Below are 10,206 nucleotides of genomic sequence, written 5' to 3'. Positions count from 1 at the left end.
ATTCTAGATGGTTCAATGGGTAAGAAAATGAATGGAACGGTAGGTGACTGAATGGAAAGGTTCATAACTATATGTAAAGGTTGATGCTTATATAATGTATGTTATGAAATCTATTTATTTATAAATGAGTTTATATGTTTGTCAATGAATCTACTAACATGTGAGCTTGATGATGCTTGGATATGCTTATATGTAACTCATGGTATTGGAAACGGTAAGTAACCAAATGAAATGGATCATGATCGTATGCTAACGATGATGAATGAAATATTATGTTTATACATGGTTGATTTCTTATGTATCATGAACAAGTATATTAACTTGTGAGTTTGATGGTGTTATATAGGCTTTTATTAAGCTTATGACATTAGTAAAAGGTTTATACGTATTTTATAAAGTTTATTATTGAAACGGTATGTTATGTTTAAAGTTTATACGAGGTTACTAAGAATTCATTGCTTATGTAGTTGTTTTCCTTTTTTTACAGATTATCAGAAGCTCAATTTGGTTAGAAGCTCGTCAGCGACCTATCACACTATCCAGTAGACAATTCAATAGTTTTTGAGTAATTTGGATAAGGTTTATAATGGCATGTATAGGGTGATTTGTAATGGCTTGAAAGTGATACATCTGGTATGTTTTGATAGGTGTTTGAATTAGGTATTTATGTTGTTAGGCACATAATAGTATTGGTCTTTATGCTTGGAATTAGGTATTGCTAGCATGTTTTGGTAAATGGTGCTTGTATGCATTTGGGGTGCCTTTGAATGGCATAATTGTAACATCCCTAACCGTATCCGTCGCTGGAACAGGGTTATGGAGCATTACCAAAGTTTACAGAATAATTGTAGATATTTCACATCATTTACTGTTCATGTCCAATACTAATTATATTGTCCCTTGAATAGGCCCTCTGTAACATCCCGAATTAGGGCCTAGTCAGAATAATGGTTTCGGGACCATAAATCCGACGTAATAAAATTTATTTTTATTATATTTTTATGGTCTATGATTTTAAAAAATGATTTTGTGAAAATTTCGTTCGAAAATTTTGACGTTTAGGCACTTAATTTGGTCAAAAGGACTAAATTGTAAAAAGTGAAAAAGTTGAGTTCCACATGTTAGAAGTGTCTAATTGTTATGAGTTTTTAAATTGGAGGTCCTTAAATGGTAATTAGACCATTGGTTAATTATTGGACAAAAATAGACATGAAATGGGTGTAATAAAATTTTTTTAAGTTAGGGGCATTATGGTAATCTAATAATTAAAAGAATTAAAACGGGAAAATAAGCCAAAATTGGCTACCATCTTCTCCATCCAGCCGAAACTAGAATGGACACCATGGCTAGGGTTTGGTTCAAGCTTTCAAGCTCATTTGTAAGTGATCCCGAGCCCAATTTTTAATGTTCTTTACATTTTTGAAGTCCCGATAACATGATCTACTCATTTCTACCATTATTTTGAGTTAGGGTTTATGTTTAAAAATTTACCCATGAGTCACATGCTTGTATTTTGATGTCTACTGGTAGAAAATGAGTGTTGGATGTTAAATAAACGACTTTTACTAAACGATTTTCGACGAAAACGTCCGAAAGGATCGTTTTGTAAAAGTTGTAAAAATGGTATAAAAGGGATTTATGATGAGAATTGTAATTTTCTATATTTATGAAAATGGTTCGGCTAGGCCTATAGTATGAGAAAATTGAATAAAAATCACTTTACGAGCTTAGGGGCAAAAGTGTAATTTTGACAAAGTTTAGGTTGCCAAAATATGATTTTGGGTCAATTTGAATAATGTGAGTCCTAAATAGGCTATATTTGAAATGATAGATCAAGGAAATCGAGATTCGGGCTTAAATCGGGAAAATATAAGTTTTGGACTAAAATGGTAATTTTGTCGTTTCCGTATTCGAGGTAAGTTCGCGTGATGTAATAAGAACATTATTCATGTTATTATTGTTATACATGAAATATATCTTGCTATGATTGTATTGAATTTGACGTTAATGGACATTTGATGGAAATTGACATTTTAAATGAAATGAATAAGTTTGAATAAAAACTAGGTGATATGTTATTTTTATTGTATGGACTAATGCCCAAATAAACATGAAAATGTGTTGAATTGAATATACATCGCATGATCATCTATGCATATTGATATACTTGATGAAAAAAGAAAATTCTCGATAAAATAAAAAGGGATATCCGATAGATAAATCATTGTTTACATGACATGAGATCCTACATGTGTTGTAGAAAAGTACTTAGCCCGGACGGTTAATCCGTTGATGTCAATATAGAAAGGATCTAGCCCGCACGGGTGTTCCTTAAGTGATCGAGTCTTTCGAAGAATATGGGTGCATTAAGGATTTAGCCCAGACGGATAATCCAATTAAGGACTGAATTTAGCCTGGATTGGTAATCTCGCCGTAATGAGTAAGGTTCGCAAGAGTGCGTACTTGAAATGATCACTTGCATAGCTTGACAATAAATGTGATATCCATCGAGATTCCGAGGAATTCAACGGGAATTAATATGAGAAATGGAATGGAAATACTTGAAATGATAAACTCATCTATGCTTAGATGATACTAGTATGATGTATATGATAGCACAAGTACATACTCGAAACCCATGAGCATGTGTTTGCCATGTGAAATGAAATGGACTTGTGATAACAGTGCAAATGAATGAGTGATATTTATGAGAATAATTTCTATGACAAATTTGTGATGGTTATCATTATGTTGCATTAAGACATATTAGTACAATAGCAACAGTCTAACTTTGAAAATCTACAAAAAATAATGGAAATTGATTTAAAGTCTGAGTAAAATATAAAATTAAATCTTATCGAGTCTAGTTTCAGATAGAGGAAACAATGTAAGCAAAGGAATCTCATATGATGAGATATTTGAATTTTTGTGAAACAGGGTCATAGTGATCTCGGACTCCCCTGTCTTAACTTTGAAAAATAATTAAAAATTGTAAAAAAATTATTATGGGTTATAATTTATATTTTTAAAATCCCTAATGAGTATATTTTCAAGGGAAATAGACAGAAGCATCATCTAATTCGCATACTATGAGATAATTAATTCATAGTGAAGAGAGGTTGGAAATTCCAAACAGCAAAATAGGGGTAACTTTAAGGAATAAAATGTACTTATTAGCTAGACCAAAAATTCTTAAACTTTTATGATAAGAAGATATGTGAGTCTAGTTTCAGGGGAAATTAATAGTTCTTAATTCGGAGTCCCACAGCTCCAGATAAAAATAATTTAGTGACCATGACTTAGGAAAACAACTTGACTGGACTTTGAATGAATAGAAAGAAATTAAAAATAGCACGTTATCACATTTCTTATTATTTTTCATGTGAGCTTACTAAGCATAAAGCTTACTCCCTCCTTTCCATTTCCTTAGTGTTTTTAGGTCAGCTCGGGGTTGGAGATCATTGGAGGCAACATCACACTATCGAGACATCATCTTTGGAATATTAATATATATATGCTAGCGATTCCAAGTGAGTGACATGTATAGGGACTTAGTTTTATGATAGATGTTGTTATGAGTAGTCAAATGTATTGGCTTATAATGATTCGTCGTATATAGCCATGAGATGTGGCTTATAATGATTATGGCTTGTAAGCCTATTTATCCATGTTAAGTCCTAATGTTTGTGATGTGGATATGTTTGTTGAAAGTGCATGTTGGTGTATAACTTGTGTGTATGATGAATACTTCATGACCAATCGAACTGGTCATTCTAATGAGAAAATGCATGATATAAAAAAAAGATGATGATATTGATTGAACTTGAATGCTCAAGGTCTAATGACACAAATAATAAGTGAATAATTCTAGACTATTAGTAAAGGTGGTACAATAGTAAGATTAATGGTCATGGATGTTTGCATCTAGACTTAATATTGCATGAGTATGCGAAATACGTAAATAATGACATGTTAATGTTAAGAATATATCTTAATGATGGAGGTTAAATCATTAAAATGACGCCATGATATGTGTCCTTAATATATGTAATGAATTGAGGAAATTAATGGAAACACAAAGGCTTGGAAAATAGCCTAAGTGTTAGTCACACGAGCAGAGACACGACCATGTGTCTCAGCCGTGTGGAGGGCACGGCCTAGCACACGGACGTGTGGCTTGGTTGTGTGATTCATTTTGCGTGATGCTCTCATAGTCAGAAAGTTACACGGCCTAAGGACATGGGCGTGTCTCTGTGTCCACACGGGCTGTGGCTCCACTTCATGGAAAAAATTTCATAAATTTTCCCAAACTTTCCAAAGTTCCCAGTTTAGACACTAATTACTTTCATAACATGTTTAAGACGTCGTAGGCCTAAATAAGGGACTTTAAGATAGAAATTGAAAATTTTTAAATTTGAACGAAGTTTTATAGCTCGGATTGCTTGATTGTTGGCGTTTAAGTCTGGTAATGCCTCGTATCTTGTCTCGGCGTTGGACACGGCTAGAGGATGTTACACCTTTGAGGTCCATTATAAACATTAGAATCAAATTGGGCTTAATCGGAATCTCAGAAAATTTTTCGTGAAATTTTATAATTTTTCCTAGATGTAGGGCTCACATGCCTGTTTGACCAAGGGACACGCCCATGTGACCTTATGACACGCCCATACATCGGGCTGTGTCCTACCCCGTGTAACTCTCTGACTTGCATCACACGGCCAAGTCACATGCCCGTGTTCTAAGCCATGTTACTCACATGGCTAAGACACACCCTCGTATATCTGCCTGTGTACTTAATTTTGAGCATTCTGTTTCTAAAATTTAAGATGCAAGGGACACACGGCCAGACCACACGCCCATGTGCTAAGCTGTGTGTCACACACGGTCAAGACACACACTCGTGCCTAGCCGTGTGGACAAAATAAAGTCATTTCCTAGCTTTATTTTTCACCCCTTTTAACCTTGCACCTATACCAACACTTACACTCAATTTATCACACTCGCCAAACACATTTTCATACCAAAATTTAAGTCTTATACATGTCAATTTATACTCATATTTATCTAGATACCATGTTCACATTTGTGCATATTGTATCAAATATGCTAATTTAATTCATTCACAAATATCTCATTGTGATTTTTATTAATCAAACATTTTCAAACATATACCATGATATAGTCTTCTATACCTAAACACCACAACATGTTCATAACTAGCCATTCCAATAGCTAGTCATTAACAAATATTTACATGCCATTTATTGGCCAATTTAACCTATACATGCCATTATAGCCACAATTGTTTTACCTTATATATCAAATTGAGTCAATGGATAGTGTGAGTGATCTCCGTCGAGCTTCCGATTTACTATAGTACAGGGAAAAATAAAACAGAGTAAGCATATAATGCTTAGTAAGTCCGTATAACTTGGTAATTAACTTATCAACTATTCATATTAAAGATAAACATGTAAATCACAATCAACGATTCGGTCCCAAGCCCTAACACATATTCTCATCACCCTTCTTAGTAACTTAATTCATATAAACATCAAGAAACACATATATGAACACAACAATATTCGGATTCTCATACACATATGTTTTCCACATCATGTATTCATATAACATATATACAAATTATTTCCTTATTTTTTAGGTACATTCTATAATAATTCATCTCGAGTTTTAGTATATTTCATGTCAGAACTTTGCTCATTATTGAACTGAAATATTAATAATCACACAAAAAATATACTCGAGATGTACAAATCTATTCTCATAGATGCATGTATTCATCAAACAAATTTCCATGTTCGTATATCATAATTTCATACTATAACACCCCCTAACCCCAAACCGTCACCAAAACAGGGTTATGGAGTATTATTGGACCTAGTGGACAATTTACAATTAATATACAAATAATTATTAAACATAATATAAAATAATCTTAAAGTCCCTTGGATAGACCCTCGAGGCCCAAAATACGAGTTAGGAGTGAATCGGGACTAATTCGGGTGCTTGGGGATTTTTTTTTTGTGCGAACTCAATATAACCCCTTTATAAATATCTAACCTTCCCTACAAATTCAAATCGAGACCAATCCAAACAAAGATCACAACCAAAACAATTATACTCAAATACATCTAAATCATAACCAATTCATTAACATTGTAATTTAATAATTAAACATTCTTAATATCATTCAAAATTGACTAATAACTTTATTCATTTTCTATTCAAATTTAATGCCAAATTTTATAATATACTCTTTACCATTTTATTAAACTAATATCAAAATATGGTATAACATTTTTTTTTACAACCAACATTACAAGCATATAAATGTAACATTTACAACACCTAGTACATGCCACTTTTACTAAAAAGGGAAAATTACATCACCAAATTTGTACTGAGGTTGGGATCGATCTGGATGCTGAACTGGGATCTTAATTTCTACTAACCTGTGCACGAAAATAACCATACGCTGAGTATTTTATACTCAGTGGTATTACTATAATTCAAATTATAAATAACCAAATAAATTTCACATAATCAATCATATAATACATGAACACATATTACCTTAATTTATACACTACTTTCATTCTAGGTCAATAACAATTCAATTTAACCAAATAACAACCAAATATCATAAACAATTAGGTACTAATAACCTTTGAAACCTTTGATTTATCCATTTCATTCCCATTTCTCAATTTCATCACATATCACTTATATGCATCATTTTTTTTCATTTCTATTCAATTTTTCTTTTTCACATTATTTACCCCTATTAACAAGATTCAGACTTGACGGATACATGGATCCATCCAACACACCAGAATGGCACCCAGTGCCTCATCGGATAGTTTGAAGAAATAAAGTGACACCCAGTGCCTCATCGGCTTAGCCGAAGTAAAGTGGTACCCAGTACCTCATTGAATCTATCCAAAGTAAAATAGTGACACCAAGTGTCTCATCGACTCGAGGTCAAAGAATCCCTGAACACTTCCAATCCTTTGGCATGCCAACTATATCCAACTTAGCCCGGCTAGTTAACAGGGATTTTCAATTCACAATTCATATCACTTTCAATTTCAATTTTACTTTCACCTTCAATTTTGATCACAAATCATTCAAATTCAATTCAAATATACTATTAATTCAATATCAACTTTCATTCATCTTAATACTAACACTTACCTCATATTCACTTATTAAATATAAATATCAAAATAAACATTAAATAATGAATAACTTGAATCATAGTAATACAAACCCGGATTTCATGATTACTCCTCGATAACTTTCTCCTTTCCTTTTTGTGCTGATGCCTTGGGCTCTTTGCTAGCTACGAAAATAATAATAATTTACACTATTAATTACAACATTAATTAATAATAATAATTGAATTTCTATCCAATTTATACCCTAATTCTAATTTAATCCTAATTAACTCATTTACTTTTCTAACTCAATTCATACTTTATTTCTATTCAATCTCCTTCCATATTCTACTTAACTATCTAATGTTCATAATAAAACCCTAATTATAAAACTTCTTTCAATTTAATCCCTACTATGTAAAACTTATAAAGTTATAATTCAATCCCCTTTTTCAATTCTATCTTGAAATTCATTCAATTAGACCCCTAATTCATTATTTTGTTCAACATGAACTATGTTCAAAAACCTAAAAACCTCCAAAACCTCAACTTAATTTCAAAAAAACTTTGTTCTAAAGCTTCTAAAACATCAAATTTAAGTAAAAATGACTTAATTGACTTACCTATTAAAGCTTAAAGCTTCCAAACCCTAGTTTTTCCTTTTTCTTTCTTTTCTTCTTTTTCTCCTGGTACTTTTGAATAGCCTATTCTGTTTTGGTTTCCTTCTTTGTTTTATTTCCTTTTATTTTATCCTTTATTTGTTTAATAATAATATAATAACTTAATAAATATCTATTTAATAATCAATATATTTATTACAAGTGTGATATTACTTATATTTACACATGTACTATATCATCATCATATATTTGTCATGTTTTAATTTATTTATCACATAAAAATCTTATAATATAATTATTTAATTAATAAATATTTTTTACTTAATAATAAATAATAAATATCTATTTACTTAAATAAATTACAATTGTATGCTTATTTTTATTACAAATGTATATTTTATTACCATACATTTGGCTTTAATTTATATATATATCATTAATTTAGTAAGATAATATCAATTAAATAATAATTTATACTATTATATTCTAATATTAGTTAATAATAACTTAAATCATTAAAAATCTTTAGATTTTTCTCATTGTTTTGCCACCTCAACTATTACGTAATGGCATATTTTCCATTTTGGTCATTTATATTTTCTTTTAATCTATAATTTAACTTTTACCCCTTATTCAATCTAGTCCCTCTTCCTATTTTCTCTTAATTAAGCTAAATTCACCTAATTAAAACTCAATTAAACACACTACTAGACTCATAATTACTCCTAATAGTTATTTATCGACTCGGTTTACTAAAACGGAGGCCCTATAATTCACTTTTTCAGTGCCCGAGAATTTTGGGTCATTACACATACTTCCATATTTCATATAACATCATTTTCATGCTCTTCAGGCAGATTCATGTAAAAACCCATTTCTTTTCATGCCAGGATTTTACAAGTTGAATTATTGAAAATATCGATGGATACTCAAGTAGTACACACAAAGTGTACAAATCAGTAAATCCGTCAGTTCATATTCAGGAGTACCCATTAAGGCACTTAATTAGGAAACACACTATTGAGCCACATATCATAAAACAAAATTACCAGTCCAGACTAAATCCTGTCTCCAACAAATACTCACAAGAGCTTAATTAGGATTACCAATCCAGGCTAAATCCTAATTGTAACATATGCTCGAGAGGGATTAAATTAGGATTACCCGTCTGGGCTAAATCCTATCTGTAATGAGGTCAGTAAGATTACTTGTCCGAGCTAAATCCCGTCATCAACAAATGCAGGACCTCATTCATTTTGAGAAATCACATATCCATCGATTTTTCATTTATTCAAACGAAATTCGACATTTATCAGGCAATTTTCGGGTATGTGATCAATCTCATATATTTATACATTTATGCAATTCAAATGTTCACATTCAACTCAAGCATAAAAATAACAATTTTATCATTTTTCACTTATAGAGTATTATCATTTATTTCAGGCACTTCCATTTATCGGGCTTTAACGAATATGTGATCATTTCACATATTTATGACATTTATACAATTTACATACACAACATTCTATTCAAGCATATAAACATATACAATTTAGTTATACGAACTTACCTCAATAAGTGTTCGTGTACATAAAGTCTTCTAATCCAACATTTTCTCCCTTCCTCGCTCTAACTCCATATTCGGTTTATCCGGATCTATACAAGTAAATTTAACATCAATTTAATGTTATTCATACTCAATTTAGTCCAATTTACATTTTAAACAAAGTTACCATTTTGCCCCTAAACTTTTAATAAATGACGATTTCATCCCTAGACTCAGAAAATAAAATTCATACAATTTAATCCTTATTCCAAGCCTAACCGAATTTTTCATGTAATATTTACAGCCCATATATTTCATAAAAATTAGAATTTTTCTATGGATTTTTCATTTTTACAATTTAGTTCCTAAATCAAGTTTTCATCAAAATTCACTTTGTAAAAGTTGTTTATCTATCAACAACCTTTCATGTTCTACCATAAATTTCATAATTTCAGCATATTCATCCATGGTAAAAACTCTATACTTTGATATCTTTTCAAATTGATCCCCAAAATAAATAGATTAAGTTACCTCGATTTCAAAAATATAAAAATTACTAAAAACGGGGCTTGAATACTTACCTAATTTGACCAAGAAAGCATGCTTTCTCTTTCCTATGGTTTCCATGCAAAATATTTGGGGAAGATGATGATAAATGATGATATTTTCATCTTTTATTATTTATCACCTTTATTTTTTTATTCTTCCAATTTTGTCATTTTCTTTAATTTTATTTTTCATGGATGAATCATCATCCATAATGACTAAGCATTTTTAATGGTCTAATTATCATATAAGGACCTCCAATTTAAAGTTCTATAGCTATTTAATCCCTTTAGCTATTAGAACTCAACTTTTG

This window comes from Gossypium hirsutum, chromosome A09, assembly GCF_007990345.1.
Source record: "Gossypium hirsutum isolate 1008001.06 chromosome A09, Gossypium_hirsutum_v2.1, whole genome shotgun sequence".
Taxonomy (NCBI): domain Eukaryota; kingdom Viridiplantae; phylum Streptophyta; class Magnoliopsida; order Malvales; family Malvaceae; genus Gossypium; species Gossypium hirsutum.
This window is presented reverse-complemented; position numbering follows the sequence as displayed.